General features: G+C 45.4%; 1 long non-coding RNA gene and 1 pseudogene across 1 annotated transcript; both read left to right on the top strand.

The window, feature by feature from the left end:
* Window positions 1-10,098: 10,098 nt before the first annotated feature.
* Window positions 10,099-10,719, top strand: LOC103655529 (xyloglucan endotransglucosylase/hydrolase protein 31-like; annotated as a pseudogene).
* A 3,018-nt stretch (window positions 10,720-13,737) lies between these two features.
* LOC109945556 (uncharacterized) lies at window positions 13,738-20,881 on the top strand. Its single transcript, XR_002268779.1, has 2 exons — window positions 13,738-14,300; window positions 20,355-20,881. It is a non-coding gene; the product is annotated as an uncharacterized lncRNA (long non-coding RNA).
* Window positions 20,882-21,187: the final 306 nt, after the last annotated feature.

Here is a 21,187-nt window from a genome sequence, read left to right as displayed (position 1 = left end):
TTCAAGAGGGTTTTGGATATTAATTTTGAAAGGGGTTATACCAATTTGAAAAATTCTTATCAAAAATAAGATACCAATTGAAAAAATTCTTTTAGTACAAATTTGAAAGACTACATTTTTGAAATTGGTGGTGGTGCGGTCCTTTTGCTTTGGGCTAATACTTTCTCCTCCTTTGGCATGAATCGCCAAAAACGGATACTTGTGAGTGAAATATAAGCCCTTTTTGAACTTTCTTCCCCTTTGGTAAATAATATAGGAGTGAAGATTATACCAAATTGGAGAGCGGTGTGGAGCGACGGCGAAGGATGAATGATTCGATGGAGTGGAGTGGAAGCCTTGTCTTCGCCGAAGAACTCCATTTCCCTTTTAATCTATGACTTAGCATGAAATACACTTGAAACCACATTAGTCATAGCACATGAAAGAGATGATCAAAGGTATAAATGAGCTATGTGTGCAAAACATCAATCAAAATTGCGAGAATCAAGAATATTTAGCTCATGCCTAAGTTTGGTAAATGTTTTATCATCTAATGGTTTGGTAAAGATATCGGCTAATTGTTCTTTGGTGCTAACATATAAAATCTTGATATCCCCCCGTTGTTGGTGATCCCTCAAAAAGTGATACCTAATGGCTATGTGCTTAGTGCGGTTGTGTTCAATGGGATTATCCGCCATGCGGATTGCACTCTCATTATCACATAGGAGAGGAACTTTGGTTAATTTATAACCATAGTCCCTAAGGGTTTGCCTCATCCAAAGCAATTGCACGCAACAATGACCTGTGGCAATGTACTCGGCTTTAGCGGTAGAAAGAGCTACAGAATTTTGTTTCTTAGAAGCCCAAGACACCAGAGATCTTCCCAAGAACTGGCAAGTCCCTGATGTGCTCTTTCTATCAATCTTACACCCTGCCTAATCAGCATCTGAATATCCAATTAAATCAAAAGTGGATCCCTTGGGGTACCAAAGGCCAAACTTAGGAGTATGAACTAAATATCTCAAGATTCGTTTCATGGCCCTAAGGTGAACTTCCTTAGGATCGGCTTGGAATCTTGCACACATGCATACGGAAAGCATAATATCCGGTCGAGATGCACACAAATAGAGTAAAGATCCTATCATCGACCGGTATACTTTTTGATCTACGGATTTACCTCACGTGTCGAGGTCGAGATGCCCATTAGTTCCCATGGGTGTCTTGATGGGTTTGGCATCCTTCATTCCAAACTTGGTGAGTATGTCTTGAATGTACTTCGTTTGGCTGATGAAGGTGCCTTCTTGGAGTTGCTTCACTTGAAATCCTAGAAAATACTTCAACTCACCCATCATAGACATCTCGAATTTTTGAACCATTATCCTACTAAACTCTTCACAAGTAGATTTGTTAGTAGACCCAAATATGATATCATCGACATAAATTTGGCATACAAACAAATCATTTGCAATTGTTTTAGTAAAGAGAGTAGGATCGGCTTTTCTGACTTTGAAGCCATTAGCAATAAGAAAATATCTTAGGCATTCATACCATGCTCTTGGGGCTTGCTTGAGCCCATAAAGCGCCTTAAAGAGTTTATAGATATGGTTAGGATACTCACTATCTTCAAAGCCGGGAGGTTGCTCAACATAGACCTCCTCCTTGATTGGTCCATTGAGGAGGGCACTTTTCACGTCCATTTGGTAAAGCTTAAAGCCATGGTAAGTAGCATAGGCAAGTAATATACGAATTGACTCAAGCCTAGCTACGAGTGCATAGGTTTCACCGAAATCCAAACCTTCGACTTGTGAATATCCCTTGGCCACAAGTCGGGCTTTGTTTCTTGTCACCACACCATGCTCATCTTGCTTGTTGTGGAAGACCCACTTGGTTCCTACAACATTTTGGTTAGGACGTGGAACTAAATGTCACTACCTTATTCCTCGTGAAGTTGTTGAGTTCCTCTTGCAATGCCAACACCCAATACAAATCTCTTAATGCATCTTCTACCCTGTATGGCTCAATAGAAGACACAAAGGAGTAATGTTCACAAAAATGAGCAACACGAGATCGAGTAGTTACCCCCTTATGAATATCGCCGAGGATGGAGTTCACGAGGTGATCTCTTTGTATTGCTTGATGGACTCTTAGGTGTGGTGGCCTTGGACCCTCATCATCTTCCTTGTCTTGATCATTAGCATCTCCCCCTTGATCATTGCCCTCCTCTTGAGGTGGCTCCTCTTTATCTTCATTTTCATCATCTTGAGCTTGATCCTCATCTTGGGTTGGTGGAGATGCTTGATTTGAAGATGATGGTTGATCTTGTGTATGTGGAGGCTCTTCGGATTCCTTAGGACACACATCCCCAATGGACATGTTCCTTAGCGCGACGCACGGAGCCTCTTCATCATCTAGCTCATCAAGATCAACTTGCTCTACTTGAGAGCCGTTAGTCTCATCAAACACAATGTCACAAGAAACTTCAACTAGTCTGGTGGACTTGTTAAAGACTCTATATGCCCTTGTGTTTGAATCATAACCAAGTAAAAAGCCTTCTACAGCCTTAGGAGCAAATTTGGATTTTCTACCTCTTTTAACAAGAATAAAGCATTTGCTACCAAAGACTCTAAAATATGAAACATTGGGCTTTTTACCGGTGAGGAGTTCATACGATGTCTTCTTGAGGATTCGGTGAAGGTAGAGACGGTTGATGGCGTAGCAAGCGGTGTTGATTGCTTCCGCCCAAAACCGATCCGAAGTCTTGTACTCATCAAGCATGGTCCTTGCCATGTCAAGTAGAGTTCTATTCTTCCTCTCCACTACACCATTTTGTTGTGGCGTGTAGGGAGAAGAGAACTCATGCTTGATGCCCTCATCCTCAAGAAAGCCTTCTATTTGTGAGTTCTTGAACTCCGTCCCGTTGTCGCTTCTAATCTTTTTGATCCTTAAGCCGAACTCATTTTGAGCTTGTCTCAAGAATCCCTTTAAGGTCTCTTGGGTTTGAGATTTATCTTGCAAAAAGAACACCCAAGTGAAGCGAGAATAATCATCCACAATAACTAGACAGTACTTACTCCCGCTGATGCTTATGTAAGCAATCGTGCCGAATAGGTCCATGTGGAGTAGCTCGAGTGGCCTGTCAGTCGTCATGATGTTCTTGTGTGGATGATGAACACCAACTTGCTTCCCTGCTTGACATGCGCTACAAATCTTGTCTTTCTCAAAATGAACATTGGTTAGTCCCAAAATGTGCTCTCCCTTTAGAAGCTTATGAAGATTCTTCATCCCAACGTGGGCTAGTCGGCGATGCCAGAGCCAACCCATGTTAGTCTTAGCAATTAAGCAAGTGTCGAGTTCAGCTCTATTAAAATCAACTAAGTATAGCTGACCCTCTAATACTCCCTTAAATGCTACTGAATCATCACTTCTTCTAAAAACAGTAACACCTATATCCATAAAAAGACAATTGTAGCCCATTTTGCATAATTGAGAAACTGAAAGCAAGTTATAATCTAAAGAATCTACAAGAAAAAACATTGGAAATAGAATGGTCAGGAGATATAGCAATTTTACCAAGTCCTTTGACCAAACCTTGATTTCCATCCCCGAATGTGATAGCTCTTTGGCGATCATAGTTTTTCTCATAGGAGGAGAACATCCTTTTCTCCCCTGTCATGTGGTTTGTGCACCCGCTATCAATGATCCAACTTGAGCCCCCGGATGCATAAACCTACAAAACAATTTTAGGCCTTGTTCTTAGGTACCCAAACGGTCTTGGGTCCTTTCACATTAGAAACAAGCACCTTGGGTACCCAAACACAAGTCTTTGAGCCCTTGTGTTTGGCCCCAACATATTTGGCAACTACTTTGCCTGATTTGTTAGTTAAAACATATGAAACATCAAAGGTCTTAAATGAAATGTTATGATCACTTGATGCAATAGGAGATTTCTTCTTAGACATTTTAACATGGGTAGAACGCCTAGAGCTAGAAGCCTCATTCTTATAAATAAAAGCATGGTGAGAAACAGAATGAGTCTTCTTGGCATGAATTCTCCTAATCTTATCCTCGGGATAACCAGCAGGATATAAAATATAGCCCTCGTTATCCTGAGGCATGGGAGCCTTGCCCTTAACAAAATTAGACAATCTTTTAGGAGGGGCATTAAGCTTGACATTGTCTCCCTGTTGGAAGCCAATGTCATCCTTAATGCCAGGGCGTCTCCCACTATAGAGCATGCTTCTAGCAAATTTAAATTTTTCATTTTCCAAGTCATGCTCATTGATTTTAGCAGTTAATGTAGCTATGTGATCATTTTGTTGTTTAATCAAAGCAAGGTGATCATGAATAGCATCTACATTAACATCTCTACATCTAGTACAAATAGAAACATGATCAACCGTAGATGTAGAGGGTTTGCAATCATTTAATTCAACAATCCTAGCATGTAAAATAGCATTCTCATCTCTAAGATTGGTAATAGCATCATTGCAAACATTTAAATCTTTAGCCTTAGCAATTAATTTTTCATTCTCAATCTTAAGGCTAGCAAGAGTTTCAAACATGTCAATCTTAGCAATTAAACTAGCATTATCATTTCTAAGATTAACAATTGAATCATCACAAACATTTGATTTCTCAACCTTAGCAATTAATTTGACATTTTCATTTCTAAGGCTAGAAATAGTGTCATGGCAAGTGCTTAGCTCACTAGTTAATTTTTCACATTTTTCTACCTCTAAAGCATAAGCATTTTTAACCTTAACATGCTTTTTGTTTTCCTTAATAAGGAAGTCCTCTTGGCTATCCAAGAGTTCATCCTTCTTATGAATAGCACTGATCAATTCATTCAATTTCTCTTTTTGTTGCATGTTAAGATTGGCAAAAAGAGTAAGCAAGTTATCATCATCATCACTAGAATTATCCTCGTCACTAGAAGTTGCATATTTAGTGGAGGATCTTGATTTTACCTTCTTCTTGCCGTCCTTTGCCATGAGGCACTTGTGGCCAACGTTGGGGAAGAGGAGGCCCTTGTTGATGGCGATGTTGGCGGCATCCTCGTCGGAGGAGGAGTCAGTGGAGCTCTCGTCGGAGTCCCACTCCCGGCAAACATGGGCATCGCCACCCTTCTTCTTGTAGTACCTCTTCTTCTCCTTCTTCTTCCCCCTCTTGTCGTCGCCCCTGTCACTGTCACTAGAAATAGGACATTTTACTATGAAGTGACCGGGCTTACCACACTTGTAGCAAACCTTCTTGGAACGGGGCTTGTAATCTTTCCCTTCCTTTGCTTGAGGATTTGGCGAAAGCTCTTGATGATGAGCGCCATTTCCTCGTTGTCGAGCTTGGAGGCGTTAATGGGAAATCTACTTGATGTAGACTCTTCTTTCTTCTCCTCCGTCGCCTTGAATGCAACGGGTTGTACATCGGGTGTGGAGGAGGTGCCTTGCTCGATGATTTTCTTGGAGCCTTTGATCATCAATTCAAAGCTCACAAATTTTCCTATCACTTCCTCGGGAGACATTAGTTTATATCTAGGATCACCACGAATTAATTGAACTTGAGTAGGGTTAAGAAAAACAAGTGATCTAAGAATAACCTTGACCATTTCATGGTCATCCCATTTTGTGCTCCCGAGGTTGCGCACTTGGTTTACCAAGGTCTTTAGCCGGTTGTACATGGCTTGCGGGTCTTCTCCTTGGTTGAGCATGAACCGACCGAGCTCCCCCTCAATCGTTTCCCTCTTGGTGATCTTGGTCACCTCATCTCCTTCATGCGCGGTCTTGAGCACGTCCCAAATCTCTTTGGCACTCTTCAACCCTTGCACCTTATTATACTCCTCTCGACTTAGAGAGGCGAGGAGTATAGTAGTGGCTTGGGAGTTGAAGTGTTGAATTTGTTCGACCTCCTCCGAATCATAATCCTTGTCCCCTTTCTTTGGTACCTGTTCTCCATACTCAACAATATCCCATATGCTTTTGTGGAGTGAGGTTAGGTGATGCCTCATTTTATCACTCCACATAGAATAATCTTCACCTTCAAACATAGGTGGTTTGCCTAATGGGACGAAAAGTAATGGAGTACGTTTTGAAATACGAGGATAGCAAAGGGGCATCTTACTATACTTCTTGCACTCATGGCGCTTAGAAGTGGCGGATGTCGATTCCGAGCCGGAGGTGGAGGGTGACGAAGAGCCGGAGCCGGAGGCGCTTAGAAGAGGCTCACTGTTCACCTTTTGCAAACGACCGTTGGCGCTGTAGCCGTTACTCCGCTTGGCACACTGGACAGTCCGGTGCTACACCGGACAGTCCGTTGAATTATAGCGAGAGGCAATCCCAGAAACCCGAAGGTGGCAAGTTCGGAGTTGATCTCCCTGGTGCACCGAACACTGTACGGTGGCACACCGGACAGTCCGGTGCACCAGACCAGGGCAGCCTTCGGTTGTCTTTTGCTCTTTTTATTTGAACCCTTTCTTGGACTTTTTATTGGTTTGTGTTGAACCTTTGGCACCTGTAGAACTTATAATCTAGAGCAAACTAGTTAGTCCAATTATTTGTGTTGGGCAATTCAACCACCAAAATCATTTAGAAAAAGGTGTGAGCCTATTTCCCTTTCACTATCTTCACCCTATCAAGCCATTCTTGATTCACATCGTATTGAGCGTCCATTGAGAGAATCATTTCTTAAATATTGAGAACTTTGCTTGAATGTCATCTAGATATAACTGCTAAGATCAATCAAGCTCTAGTTTGATTCTCATAGAAGCATATATGGACTGATAGTAATATGGTCAAGCCAATTCATGATTCCTCATATCTTATTCACCTTGACTTGACCAATCCTCTTAATCACTTCAACCTCTATTATGATCATATGTATGCATAGTGGTTTCTCAGGTCTTGTCCATATATATTCAAACCAATACAGAGACCAAATTATATCCATTTGCGTAGTCTCATTGGTTATTTAACCTTGTGTTAAACCTTTGTTCACTAATCATTATACACTATTCAAGTGTGTTCATCATTCTGAATTTCCTATTCAACACTTAGCAAACATGTTAGACCTTTAAATGTGTTGTTATCCAAATCACCAAAACCCACAAAAGGGATGAATGCACTTTCACGCTCTCACATCGGTGACGCGGGAGTTGCTTCCCTTTGGTGTGGTAAGTCATCTTCCCAGTTGCTTTGTCTCTTTTGGGGTTTTTGTTTTTTCGATGGCGCTTATGTCTTCGCTTGTGTCTTGGTCACAGTGTCTCCAATCTCGGTCGGTGGCCCGAAAGGAAACATTGCTGGTGGCGCAGCAGGAGGTGGAGTGTCTGTGCGCCTGAGCCACATGTTGGGAGATGGTCTCTGATTTTGATAAGATTGACCTAGCCGTGATTGCTAAGGGCTTTGCAACTAGTAGCAGCGATGAGGAGCTGGACGACATTAAAGAGCAGGTATGCCCTCATGCCTAGTTGATCAAGAAGAGGGTCACTCTATCAATCCTCATGCAGCGCCCTCTAGCTCCATCCCCTTAGCTCCATTTTAACTCCCATTTTGTACATAAAATTTGAATGTTGAATCTTGGATGATGGTTCGTGCTTTTGTGATGTTGAATTTTTTTGTGTTTGGGTTGAAGTCCATGCCCTCGTCTCTTCCTGAAGGCTTGGATAGAATGTTGTGAACACACAGTTGACTTGTCCCTTGTGGTTTGGGTTGATCATGAGTGATTGTCAACGGGTAGCATCTCAGGTCGAGTCATGGACTGATCGAGGTGTTAGATTATTATGTGCTACCATGTTGGTCAACTTGTGGTGTGCGGGTGTGGAGCACGGGGCCAGTGGTCGACGGCTAAGGTGAAGGTCAAGCGGGCTCATGCTGATGGACCGAGAGCAGTGAAGGATGAGTGTTGGGTCTTGGCTGATGAACCGGAGCGGCCGAGTGACCAGATGTGGTGGCTGATACCTAGGACAAGCACTCGCATGAGAACATGGAGGAGTGGGCTATGTTGCTAGCACGATCAAGGACTGGCGGGACACGTGTACAAGACGTGGGGGACGCGCAGGTGGTGCGATACTCATGGCGGTTTCATGGTTGAGCCTCAAAACAACACTGCGCTACAGATGGTGGGTTTTGCTGAGTTTGGGCCTCAAAATTCGGTGGCGACGGTTCTAGAGGGAATCGGTGGCGGCACGTAGCGTCACGACAAAGGGTGCATCAAGGTGAAGCAACTTTGTGTGGAGCGTGTGACCGTCAGATCGAAAACCTAGAAGTTGGTATATTTTGTCCCTAGCAGAGTGGATCAACTCTATGTAAATAGGGGTAGTTTAAGAAATAGAAATAACTAACTAAAAATAGAGGGAAGGGCTGGTTAGTTCAATATATTTGGGCTGCCATTTGTTAAGACTTCACATTTTAGAGCTCCTAGTTTTCCCTCTAGGTAGACACCAGTTAAGCCGAGAGATCCACAACGATTTTGTACTATCGACTGTGTTCTTGTTCAAAATTTAATCTGAGGAAAGGTTACTGGTATGGCCCACAGGTTTCGTTTGGCCTCAATATCAGTTTGTATTCTTGCTGAAATTTCTGAAGCTTTTTATCTCTTGTGTTTTTCCATCTCTTCTCTTGAGATCTTGTGAAGAACCTTTGAGTTCTTGTGGTTGGATCTGATGTGGGGGTTGTTTTGTGGTGAGTATTACTTCTCGGATCACTGCATACGCCCTCTCAGTGCAGTTCGTTGAAGAGGTCAGTGGAGAGCTGGGCATCCGTTGTTCCTTGCTCGTTGCTGAAGGCTTGGACCCTCAGGGTCCCGTACTCCAACTCTATGGGGAGCATCGCCTCTGCAAAGAATGCTCGGAAGAAAAGCGTGCAACCTTTTTGCCCTGGACGGTGTAGTATGTAGGCTCTAAAGAACGACTGGTAGCTCTTTCGTCCATCGTCCGACGAACTTCTTTTTAGTTTGAAGGAAACAGGTGACGCCTAAGAGGGGAGGTGAATTTGGACTTCTAAAAAGTATCTCTAAACTAGGCCATAAATCCCTAGAGCAAAACCTATGCAATTAATCAAACTAGAATGTGCAAACTAGGTTTTGTCTAAGTGTTGCTATCTCTACCGCAATGCCTAAGTTTCAATCTAAAACAATATAAGCACAAAGACAAGATTGAAACTTAAATGCTTAATATAAATTCGGAAGCTAAAGAGCAAGGTAGAGATGGCTGGTATTTTTACCCAGGTATCCGGAACCACGCAAGGTCCCGATTAATCCTCATTGGTGCCCCTACACAAAGGGATGCCCACGCGAGGGCCAAGCACCTCGGTCGAGTAACTCCGTAGAGAGCCGCGGGCTTTCTCCACACGCAAGTGGTGCTCCGCTTCTAGCTTCTCTCGGACGCTCTCCGTCGTCTCCACTATCGAGCATCTAGCTGAAATGTGCGGGCCTCGTTCCCTCTGGTACACGGTGGCGGTCGTGACACAAACGCGGTTGTCACATTCTCGCAAGACTCTCTCCCCACTCGGTACAATTACAATGGCTCACGCAAGAGACAAGGGGTTGTGTGGTTTATCTAAACTCACTCAACTAACTAGGGTTCACCTAGAGAAAGCACTAAAGCGGTCTAACTAACCTAAGCACTTCGCAAAGCACCTACGCTAATCACCGAGTGATTCTATTAAGCACTTGGAAATGTCTACTATATGCCTTGGTATGTTGCTTGGGCTCCCACACCTTGAAATGCCCGGTTGGGGTCTATTGTAACACCTAAAATCTTATTTTGAGAATAATAACATTTTCAAAAAAAGATAAAATGACTTTTAATAATGATACCTTTTGTTTATAAAGTTTTGCCTCTCAAAATTATAGAGATGACAATATTAAAAGTTTGGTAGAACAAAACTTGGAACAATAAATAGAATTAGGGTTTTCAAATTATTCCCTTAAAGCACCCTCTACAAAAATATACATATGGTTGAGTTAAAATAATTCATGATGAAGATTATACATTAACCTTTCCTTTAGTAAATAAGTATTAACTTTTGAAAAAATATCTCTACTAACTATTAAGACGCTAGTGTAGACTGCCCCCGCCCTCCTCTCTGCGCGTGCTCCCCTCCTCCCCCGACCGTAAGCTGGCAATGGCGGATGCATGAAACGCGCCCCCTCCCCCCGGCGTTCCTCCTCGTCCTCTTCCTCGCCTCGTGCGCTCCGCCCATCGCGCCGTCCTCGCGGAGCTTCCAAAGCCCCCCAGACCCCCAATGGACTCCTCCCCATCTGTCCTCCCTAGAGGGTTCCGCCGACCCAGACGAGATCGACTTCGAGTTCCTCGGCCACGACAAGCGCGCTGTCCAGACCAACTACTACGTCGGCGGCAACGGCGGGCGGGAGCAGATCCACGCGCTCCCCTTCGACTCCTCCGACGGCTTCCACCACTACGCCATCGCCTAGGACGCTTCCGCCATCGAGTGGCGCGTCGACGGCGAGCTCGTCCAGCGCGACGAGATGCGCGAGGGGGAGCCGTGGCCGGAGAAGCCCATGTACCTGTACGCCTCCGTCTGGGACGCCAGCCACATCGCCGACGGGGCGTGGACCGGCACGTACCACGGCCGCGACGAGCCCTACGTCTGCAGCTACAAGGACGTCAGGGTGCCCACTGCTGAGCATTCAGTGGAAGACGCCGCTCATGCGCCCGCTGGCGATCCTATCGCCGCTGAAGCTGCCGCGGCGGCGGAAGAAGAGAAGGACGCCGGAGCCAGTGAAGTTTAGATCTTGTGCAATGCAATGTCTTTTCAGTGTCGCTGCAATTAAAAAGATCTATGAATAATGGATGCGGCCTCATCGGTGAAAAAAAACATTTCAGCTACTGTATTTATGTTGTTCGTTGCTCAATGGTCAATGTGCTCTGTTTTGCACTTTTGCATCGGTCCCTGTATTTTTATGTTAAGGGGATGTTTGATAAATGGACTAAAAATTTAATCTCTATTACATCGAATGTTTATATGTTTAATCTCTACTAACTATTAAGACGTTAGTGTAGACTGTCCCCACCCTCCTCTCTGCGCGTGCCCCCCCCCCCCCCCGACCGTAAGGTGGCAATGGCAGTCGCATGACCCGCACCCCCTCCCCCTGCGTTCCTCCCCGTCCTCTTCCTCGCCTCGTGCGCTCCTCCCGTCGCGCCGTCCTCGTGGAGCTTCCAAAGCCCCCGAGACCCCAATGAAGCCCTCCCCATATGAGCTCCATCACGGCTCAAATACTCCTCCTGCATCTCCAAAGCACACTACTCCCTCTGGCTTCCCGCCTCCTCTTCGGCTATTTTGCATCCCGAAGCCCCCTCATGCCCATTGCCGCCGCCACCGCAGCAGCAGTTTCCTCCACCGCTTGCTCGTCCTGACCACTGGGTCCTGCCCCGAAGAAGGCGGGGACGGCGACAGCGACGCCATGGGAGGTGTCGGGCTGGCGTCCGTCGGGGCCTCGGGCCGAGCTGGAGCTTCAGCGCGACACTTTCCCCGGCCCCCTGACGGTGCTCCTCGGCCACGTGCTGGGGTTGGGGCTGGCCACCGGCGAGGCGGAGTGCATCGGCCGATGGCCTGGCGGTGAGCGCGCGGCTATCCCAGTCCCACAGCCTGGGGTTCCAGTTCCCCGCGGCGGCCTCCACGTGCGCTGCCGCGGCGGCAGGCCATGGTTGGTCGCGGCGTGGGGAGGCATCGGCTGGATCCGATGGTGGATGAAGAGCAGAGGGGCCACCTGTGGGCCCACCTCCCTCTGCATCGCTTCTCAAGGCCTCTGGGCTCGCCCCACTTAGCCGCAGCCACCGGACCACCTCTTCGACGAATCTACGCAGACGAGGTCAAACAAGTCGACCAGCGCCCGCGGCAACAGGGGGACACGAGCGGCGCCACAACAGGGGCATGGCGAGCACCGAGCAGCCGAGGAGAAAGATTCGGTTCCAGTTACCACTCACGCAAGTCTTCGATGCCAGGTCGCAACTGCCACGTCACCTCGCCGCCTCCCCCCGCCCGCCCTCCAGAAATAGGGCCAGAGCAGAAAATATCTCTCTTCCTTGGTTGGGTGATGAGTAGTGCTGATTTGGCGGCAGAAAGAGCGCGTAGGGTAGAGGTGGAGTGGAGGAACGAGAGGAGTGGGCTGCCCGCCGGCCCTGGTGGCGTGGTGCGGCGCTGGAGGGAAGGCATGTGTGAGAGGGAGGAGGCCGTGGGGAATCGAGCGCAGACAAGGCAGCACAAAGCGGGCGGAGAAGAGGGCCTCTCGCTCCCGCCCGCGTGGGTACTGTCCTAGCGCGGCAACATAGGCATGCGGGTGGTGTGCGCCGTGTGCGTGGACGGACGGATGGCAGGTGCACGTAATTAGCGATCGGGCGCGGGGGCAGGACGGAAAGAGCGCGAACGGTGGGTGCTGGTGCTGCCATCGGCCCCACCCCACGTCGGCAGAAGGGGGTGTGGGGCCGGTCGGACCATACGGTGGGATTGTGAGCGATCGGGCTGCCCGCCCTGGAGCCGGCCGGATCGAGACGAACGACTGCGACGGCGAGCGATCGCGTGTCACGGGCACCGGGCACGCGTACGAGACCACCACCACTCGTGCTCGTACCCGCGGCAGGCAGTCCAGTCCACTCCAGTGGGGCTCCTCTGGTCAGGACAGGGCCTGACGGACCTGGCAGGCTGGCACCCACGCGCTTGCGATGCGTGTGCGCCTGCTTTGCTCCTCTGTTTTACCGTACCGCAGGCGGGGCAGCTGTCCCAGCATGGCTTCATTCCCACCAATTCAACTGTTTGATGTACCAATTTTTTATCTATCTCTACTTCTCTACTATCTATTAAGGCAATAGTGTAGACCATCTCTGTGCCCCCGCCTCCCCTCTCTGCGCGTGCCCCCGCCTCCTCGAAACCTCTGCGACATCGACGCTGACTCCGCACACATGGAGCTCCGACTCCATGAAACCCCCGCCCACCTACGTCGGATAGCCAACCTCCGCACGCGACCTCCGCAACTTCCGTAAACTGCTATTGTAGCTCCATGACATTTGCGCTGACGACTCCGCGACCTCCTCCACCACGATGGCTCTACCGCACTGTGCGTCCCATCGCAAAAACCTACACAATGCGCCATGCGGCTCCCACCCGTCGTGCCCCCGCCTCCCCTCCGCATATGCCATCCTTGTCGTTTCGTATATATGTTTTATACTATTTTTTACTTTCATGGCAACGCACGAGCACACAAATAGTATATATATATATATATATATATATATATATATATATATATATATATATATATATATATATATATATATATATATATATATATATATATATATATATATATATATATATATATATATATATATATATATATCTGATTTAGCTACCCATTCATAATAACCTTTTCTTAAATGGAATCATGTGAGTGTGCATTTCATATTTAAAAGCATTATTTTTTTCTGCTTAGAGATAAAGAATGAATAAACTTGCATCATGTTGAATCCTTGTTTGTGCAAATTAAAGATTTGAACCTCAACTTAGACTTGAATTCAAAATAGGAATTTATATAGAAAAGAAAACTGAAAATAAAAGGGAAAACGAAAAGAATAAAGGAAACCAGCGTCTGGGCCCATTCTTCCTGCCTCGGCCCATTTCCACTCTCAGGCGTGTGGCCCGCCAGTGGTCGCGCCCGCGCACCTGGTGTCACCGCCGTGTGGGCCATGGTCGCAGTAGCACTTACATGTGGGCCCTCGCGGTCAGGTTCATCCCCATTCCCTCTCCCAATCTCTTCTCCGCTTCCTGCGCGGGTGGTTGGTGGAATGGCTCCGCGAAGCTCGGGCCGTTCGTACGGGCGCCACGCGCATCTCGCTTCTCGCCGACCGCTTGTCCCCCTAAAATCGGGCTCGGCTCTGAGATAAAATCGAAGGCCAGCTCTCCCTGTTCCCCATGGAAAGCTCCTCTGTCATGCCCTGCCCCTCTGCTCAACTCCGGTCGCGCGCCTCTCCTTCGGATTGTGCCCTGTGTTTGTCCAGCCTGCTTGTAGCTCGCCGTCGACCTCCCCGGCACGTCCCTCCCTCGCCTTGGCGCCGCTGCGGACTCGACCGACGGCTGGGGCCGGTGGATGCCTCGCCGGGGTGCTGTGCTGCTACCAAGCCGCCGCTCCAATGGCCGTGGAGAGCTCTGGCAAGCCACCGGACGGTTGGACAGAACTCCACCATCGGCGCCGTGTTAGGTAGTCGCCTTGCCTCTTTGTCGGACTTCTCGGAATTCTTTACCCATGCTCGGATGGCGCCGCCGCAGCCAACACTTTGCTCCGCGCCGTGGCCGCCCTCGTTCCCGCCTTCTCTCTCGGTAAGACCCTCTCCCCTGGCCTCGTGTTGTTCCTCTCATCGTGTAGCAACAGATTTCGTGAACGATAGTGGGTTGGTGGGTTGTAGATTTCTCGCCGGAGAATTGCTCCGCCACGGCTCCGTCGTTGGGGCCCTGTGCGCCACCGTCGTCAGGCTCGATTGGGGAGGATGTGCCATGACCGTGGATCGGTGGGTGGACGGAGCGGATTAAACGTAAGAGAACCCTTCGCCGCTTTAGATCCGGAGCGTCAAGATGGGATCGGATGATAGGGGGCTTGGGGATAGCTGGTCGTGGAACTCAGAAATAGCGGGCAGGATCACACCTCGGTTCACTTAACGAGCGATTTAATCTGGGTCGTGCGTAGTTGATCGGGTGGCCGGGATTTAACGATACCCCTTCGGCCTGCGTATCTTGCAAAAGAGTCCCAGAATAACTTAGGAAACAACCCGCCGTCCACACTCGTGGAGAAATAATTAAAACTAGGTCCTAGAATTTATTGTCTGGACCCCGAACTCACTGGATTTTGTGTCCGCAGTCCATAGGTTATCCAGAAGTAATAAAATAATTCAAAAAAAGGATTTTTAGAATAAAAATAATTCTAGAAACTTGTATAATTCATATTTAATTCATTTTAGCTCCAGATTGATCTATTCTAGTGGCATTAATTTTGTTTTAATGTTGATTATCACCTAGCAACTCTGTTTAGCCATGAAACTTGGATTAAAATTATCCACTTGAATTTAGTCTATACTAAGCACTAGAAACTTCAGAAAATCATAACTAATTCATTGTTACTCTTTTTCAATCAGTTCAAATTGCGCTAGCTTCATATGAATATTTATTATGCAGTAACAGTATTAATTATACCATATTGCATAATTTTATAGTTAGATATTTGTTTGACCTATGTTAGTAGATTTACCTCTTTTTAATCAAAGTTAATCTGTCTATAATTATAAGATGACTAAAACATGATTTCTAATTAAGTCATATCTTAAATTAAGTTTGAAATTAGTTATTAGGATATCTTTCTCACATGGTTCATAATAATCAACATAAAACCTAGTTTTTCGGTTTAATCACATAAATCTTCCATAAATCATAACTTTATAACCATAACTCCGATTTTGGTAGTTCTTGAACCCACGATCTCGTAGCGACACGCAGATTATTATTATGCAGTTTGTTCCTATGTTTGGTGTGATGTTAATTTTATCTATACCATGTTTGCTTGTATTGCTACGACTAGCAGTGAGGTCACGAGGATCTGAAGAATCATACTAGTACCTGGAATCCCAAGTCCCAAGCAAGTTGTGCCCTTGACCACCTTTATTACCCAATAATGTTCTTTATTATCACTTATTCATGCATATGCTTAATTTTGATGGGACCCAATAGGCCACTCTAGTTTGGTTATCTTTACACCTTGTTTGGGTAGTTTTGCTATTGCTCTATATGGTTTTGGGTTTAATATTACATTATGTTCATGTTCCAATTATACTATTATTTTGTTTATTGTTCATGACAAGATCATTATATTAATTGGAACATGGAGCTTAACTTGAGAAACACGTGCCACCACAAGGGTGGAATGGGACGCCCTTGGTTGACTAATTAGGAAAGCTAGTGGAGGAATACCTTACCCGATAGGGGCAAGGGCAGTAGGGGAGTAGGCATGTAGAGAGGTTCCTGGGTTGATTTTGTTGTGATGGCGGTCAGACGGGGGATTCCTGCATTGCTCTTCCTAGAAACTGTAGCGAGTTTTTTGAAGCTAGTGGAACTTTGTAAAGGCCTCATAGTGGATCCCTAGCCATTCACCTCGGTAGTGTCTAAGGGTCTAGCTAACCCTGGCGACATGGGATACACGACTTGTGGGTACATGGTACAACCTCTGCAGAATGTAAAACTGGTATACTAGCCGTGCTCGCGGTCATGAGCAGCTCAGGACTCTCGTATGATTAAATTACGAAACTAAATTCAATTTGCCATTTGCATTGCATGAGATTTATTATTAATTTTGTTCTATTATTATTATGGTTTGGTATTAACTTACATTAAGTAAGTGCTAATAAAATTTGACCAATTTATTAAAAGCAATGCTCAGCTTTAACCCCTATTATTGATCAGCCTTACACATCACATGAACTCCCAACTTTGGTGAGTTCATGCACATTATTCCCCACAACTTATTGAGCTATGAACATATGTGAGCTCACCCTTGCTATCTCACACACCCCCATAGGTCAAGAACAGGTACCACAAGATGAGGCGCATGGAGGATGTTGCGATGTGTTTGTGAGAGGTCTAGGTCGTCGTCTCCCAGTCAACTTTGGGTTGTTGGATCATTGTCTCCTTACGATGTGATTATTTATTTATTTTGTACAAAACTCAATCATTTAATGCAATCAACTCTTTATCTCATGAAACCTCATTTCACTTCTTACTCGATGTAGAAGCATGGATCAAGCAGTCTCAGTTGCGAGAAACAGACGATTTGAATCAAGTTTTTAAACTTTGCAAGGTAAACCTAAACACACGACATGTTAGGGCACTCTGTCCCCACACACGTTAACCATCCTCGTCGATTCCCTAGCAATAGAACAGGGCTCATGACCTTGGCATACAATGATCCACTGACCCTGGTTGCCTCCGTGCAATGACCGCACTTGTACCCACCATAGCTAGCATGAGAGACTCCATCTTAGGACCAATGAGGAGTAAAGACTGCGGGCAGGTTCACTCAAGTATTAGGCTTACTGGTTACCATATTTCCCAGCATGTGTTTAGTATGTTCAAACACTTGACTCATGGTACCACACATTAATCCTTAATTCCATTTCCATCTTATAGACATGGCATCCTCCCAGGACCCATGTCCATAAACAATCATAATTCCTATTATCAAGATGAATACAACCAATTCTTGACCTTGCACGAGTGCTAAAAAATCAATTGACTTATACTGAGATCTTAAATTAGCAAAGAAGCTACTCGACCTAGCATACTAGTACTCATCTCATCAAGGAACCTAAGTTCATGCATCTAGGGTTTCAAACAATTCCTACACTTAAGTGCACAGTACAAGCATACAAACAGTAATTGCAGTAAAATGGCATATTAATGGTTATGCATAGAACCGGGGCTTACCTTCAAGTGTGGGTGCAGTGGGGAGTTCTTCAATGGTAGGTTCGGGAGCTGGCTCCTGGACTTCTTGTTGAACTCTTTGCTCCAGAATCAACATGTACTCTCCATCCGCAAAATTGCGATCTAACGAATGCAATGTATAAGATATATATGTATGTTATGATATGCAAGATCTTATTGAAGGGGTATAGTAAGTAATACTAAGTTACTTAGCGAAAGTGAGAATCTACTTTCATTGAGTTAAACTTTCAAGAAGTGGCATAACTAGGATTTAACAAAAGGTGGATTAACTATTAGATTATTTCTTAATGGTCCTTGTGACTTAGGGGGTTGCTGGTATCTTTTAACTTAGTTTGGTTAACCCTTGTTTTATCTCTTTTTCCTTTCTCCTATTGAGCTTTTAATGGTGGTTAGAACTACACTTATGTTTTAGAATTTTCCAAAAATTCACAAAAATTATAGTAGCTTCCTACTGATTACATTAAGTTGTCCTAAAAATTTGGGGTCCAAAAGGATTTGGATCTGGTTTGGACAAAATAACAAAAACTAGGGTAGGGAGGGCACATTACACTACACCCCCCATTTAGAAGTGGGTACTGCCCTAATGGGTATTTTTCGTGGTATTTAGATGTGTGGTCTTGTGCCAAATTTTACCAAGGGATGCTTCGTGTATATTTAATTGTGGTTTTCTAAAGTTTTGGGGTTAGAAGGTGCTCTCAACTAACTTTCTTTTTGAAAAATATCAAACAACAGATTTGGAAATTTTTCTAAACTTTTATTTGGATAAGAGCAATCATTCCTAAGGTTGGAGATTTTTCTCTACAAAGAAAGGTTTCTATGATTTTCTAAAGTTTTCTCTAATTCTCTCATAGAGCAGGGGTACTATATTTCCTTGCTGAACTATGCATTTTTATATTTTTCTCTAGAGCTATATTACTTAAATATTCTAAGAAAAATAAGGTTGCTTGCAATTTCACATTTTTATGTCATGGTCCCATTTTCCAAAAGAATAGAAAAAAACCTAACTAAATTTTAAATCCCTACTAATTTGGTGAACTAGAGTGTTCAGCATTTTTGTATGGGTCCACTGTTCATTATACACTTACTAAATTTTTCTTAACCATAGCATAAAAGTTATACTATTTTTCCTTCCATTTCCATAATATAAACAATATCCTGGATTTAAACAAAAACTTCCAGAAATAGTATTGAACTAGGGTGGTTCACTATTTTTGCTCTAAAGTTTATTTTGTACAGAGCCTAGCAAAATTTGTTTGACCAAATTTGGACACTTATGTCGACAAGTTATGATTTTTTGAAGTTATCTGCAGAATTAATAAAACATTTAGTTTAAAGGAAAAAGGGAAAACCGGTTTGCATCGGGGTCCTGGGTTATCTTTTCCCTTTTCTCTCACACATAAACCCTCTATGTACTATTCAACTGAGTTGCTGACTTTGCGAATCACCCCTAGCTTTATGACTTATCTAACCCACTGTCCTTATGGTCACCAGAATAGTGAAAGAGGGGAAGAAAGTCACGACGAGGCTTACCGACGGAGGTAGAGCTCCGACGAGGGGCCGACCGAGGTCGGGGTGGCTCTGGCGGTCACGTCGATGTGCTACTTGCCATCGGTTGTGACCGGAGTCACTCTGGTCACGAGCGCATGCGACGGTGGTCGTCGGTGGCGCTTGCTCTGACCTGTTTACGCCGGTAGCGGTCAATTAAACCACACATGGAACTTCACTAGGGGCTGGGGAATGTGTGCGCGAAAGCAATCGAACAATGGTTCACTGGATTACCTTGGCCATGTGCGCCGGCAGGTGGGTGAAGTCCAACGAGTGTGGTTGCACTGTTCCGATGAGGTAGAGTTCGGGCTCTGGCTTCAGGGAGTTTCACTGGCCTCTAGGGAAGCCAATGGCATAGCTCGATTGGGTGGAGAGGGGCTAGAGTGGTCGGACCATAGTGGCCGATGTTTGGGAACAATGGCGAGTGGCGAAGCTCACCGTGCTTGGACAGTCACTGGCGGGCATGGCTCGAGCTCAGCTCGCAAGAGTGTGGGGAGTGATACCGAGGGTCGGGGTCGATTTTATAGGCGCGGGCGCTACTTGGGTGCGGCGGTGGCTAACCGCAAGCATAGGGGCGCGGGTTGGGCGCGCACTGTCATGCTACCCCTAGTCGAACACGTGGCTCAGTTACTTTTGTCCATCTTCTTGCCCGTGTGGTCACTTGTCCAAGCCCGATCTTGGTAGAAATCCTATACAAAGCGTCTTCTCCACTCCCTAAGCTAGCTCTTTTGCATGGGTGTCAGAAGATTTGGTCCACTGTCTGAAGAAATATGGGAGAGGAAAGGTTGGGTTGTCTCACTGCCCAAATCCGAGACAAAAGGGGTGTTTAGTCATGTCAATCGATTTTGGTTGAAGTTCAAATTTTTCCAGGGTGTGCCTAAGATATTTTGGCGCCACTTTGTCAATTGGGGTATGTGGTTTTGAGTCTTGTAGCTAATGGAACATATTTGGTTTTTGTTAGAGAGGCTAAAAATGAATTAATGAAAATATGTTTTTCTTTTGTTTCCTCCACTTGAGTGACCCTTTTGGGGATTTTATAAAACCTTTTTGGGGCATATCCCTTACTAATCTTGGTAGGTTGTTTAAGGTGCTATAACTTTTATAAATGGTCCAAGTCATGATCATGAGATTTCTATAACTTTCTCAGTCAATTTCTTTTGGTACTCAATTTGCTAAAAGGTGGGGAACTTAGGGTTTAAGCACTTCTCCCCCTTGTTTGCTTAATATGGCTAAGGTAGGTCTTTTAGGATGAGTAACACTTAATTAGGGCCTTGGTTCTCAAGTATGGTGCCTTTTGCTCAAACTAACCCACATGTGATAATAGGGCTTTTGTGAATGTGTTAGGAAGGAACCCTTAGTAACACATGGGGTGTTACACTGGTGGCCTGGGATGATGCCATGGAACGATGTGGGACTAGGGCGCAACTTGGAGCTTGCGATCCCCAAGCCGTCAAACGTCTCAACTTACATGCAATTCAAGGTGGTCTATAAACAAGGCAAAGCAAATTTGGTGGCAGATGCACTCTCTAGAGTGGGATATCTTATGGCTAAGTAGGTGGTTAGTGAAGTGCAACCTCTATGGATCCAAGAGATTGTAAACTCTTATGTAACAGATTCAGAAGCACATGCTTTTTGGTTAGACTTTGTGTCCACAATCCTAATGACCAAGGATTTTGGCTGCACAAGGGCATTATCAAGAAGCATAAGCTGATTTGGGTGGGAGAAAACTCTGCTCTAGGAACCAAGATAATTGTTGCACTACATGATAGTGTGCTTGGGTACACTCAGGAGTCTAGGCTACATATCATCGAGTTAAAAAATTATGTACTTGGAGAGGACTGAAGGCGGATGTAGATGATTTTGTGAAACAATGTTAAGTCTGTCAGCTGGCCAAGAGTGAGAGGACTCATCCTGCAAGGATGTTGTAGCCATTACCTGTCCCTCAAGGTGCTTGGCAAGACATTACTATAGACTTCATTGAGAAACTCCCTAAATCTATTAAACATCCTTTTGTTAGCCTAGAATGTGGCACAAGTGCTACTGGATCAAGTGGTGAAGCTACATGGAATGCCCAAGTCTATAGTGATTCATAGAGATAAGATATTCACTAGTGTGTTTTGGACTCATCTCTTCAAACTGTTGGGCACCAAGTTGAATCTAAGCACTGCTTACCACCC

Source organism: Zea mays, chromosome 4 (genome assembly GCF_902167145.1).
Source record: "Zea mays cultivar B73 chromosome 4, Zm-B73-REFERENCE-NAM-5.0, whole genome shotgun sequence".
Classification (NCBI taxonomy): domain Eukaryota; kingdom Viridiplantae; phylum Streptophyta; class Magnoliopsida; order Poales; family Poaceae; genus Zea; species Zea mays.
Note: the sequence above shows the minus strand (reverse complement) of the source record. Positions and strands in the feature narration are given on the sequence as shown.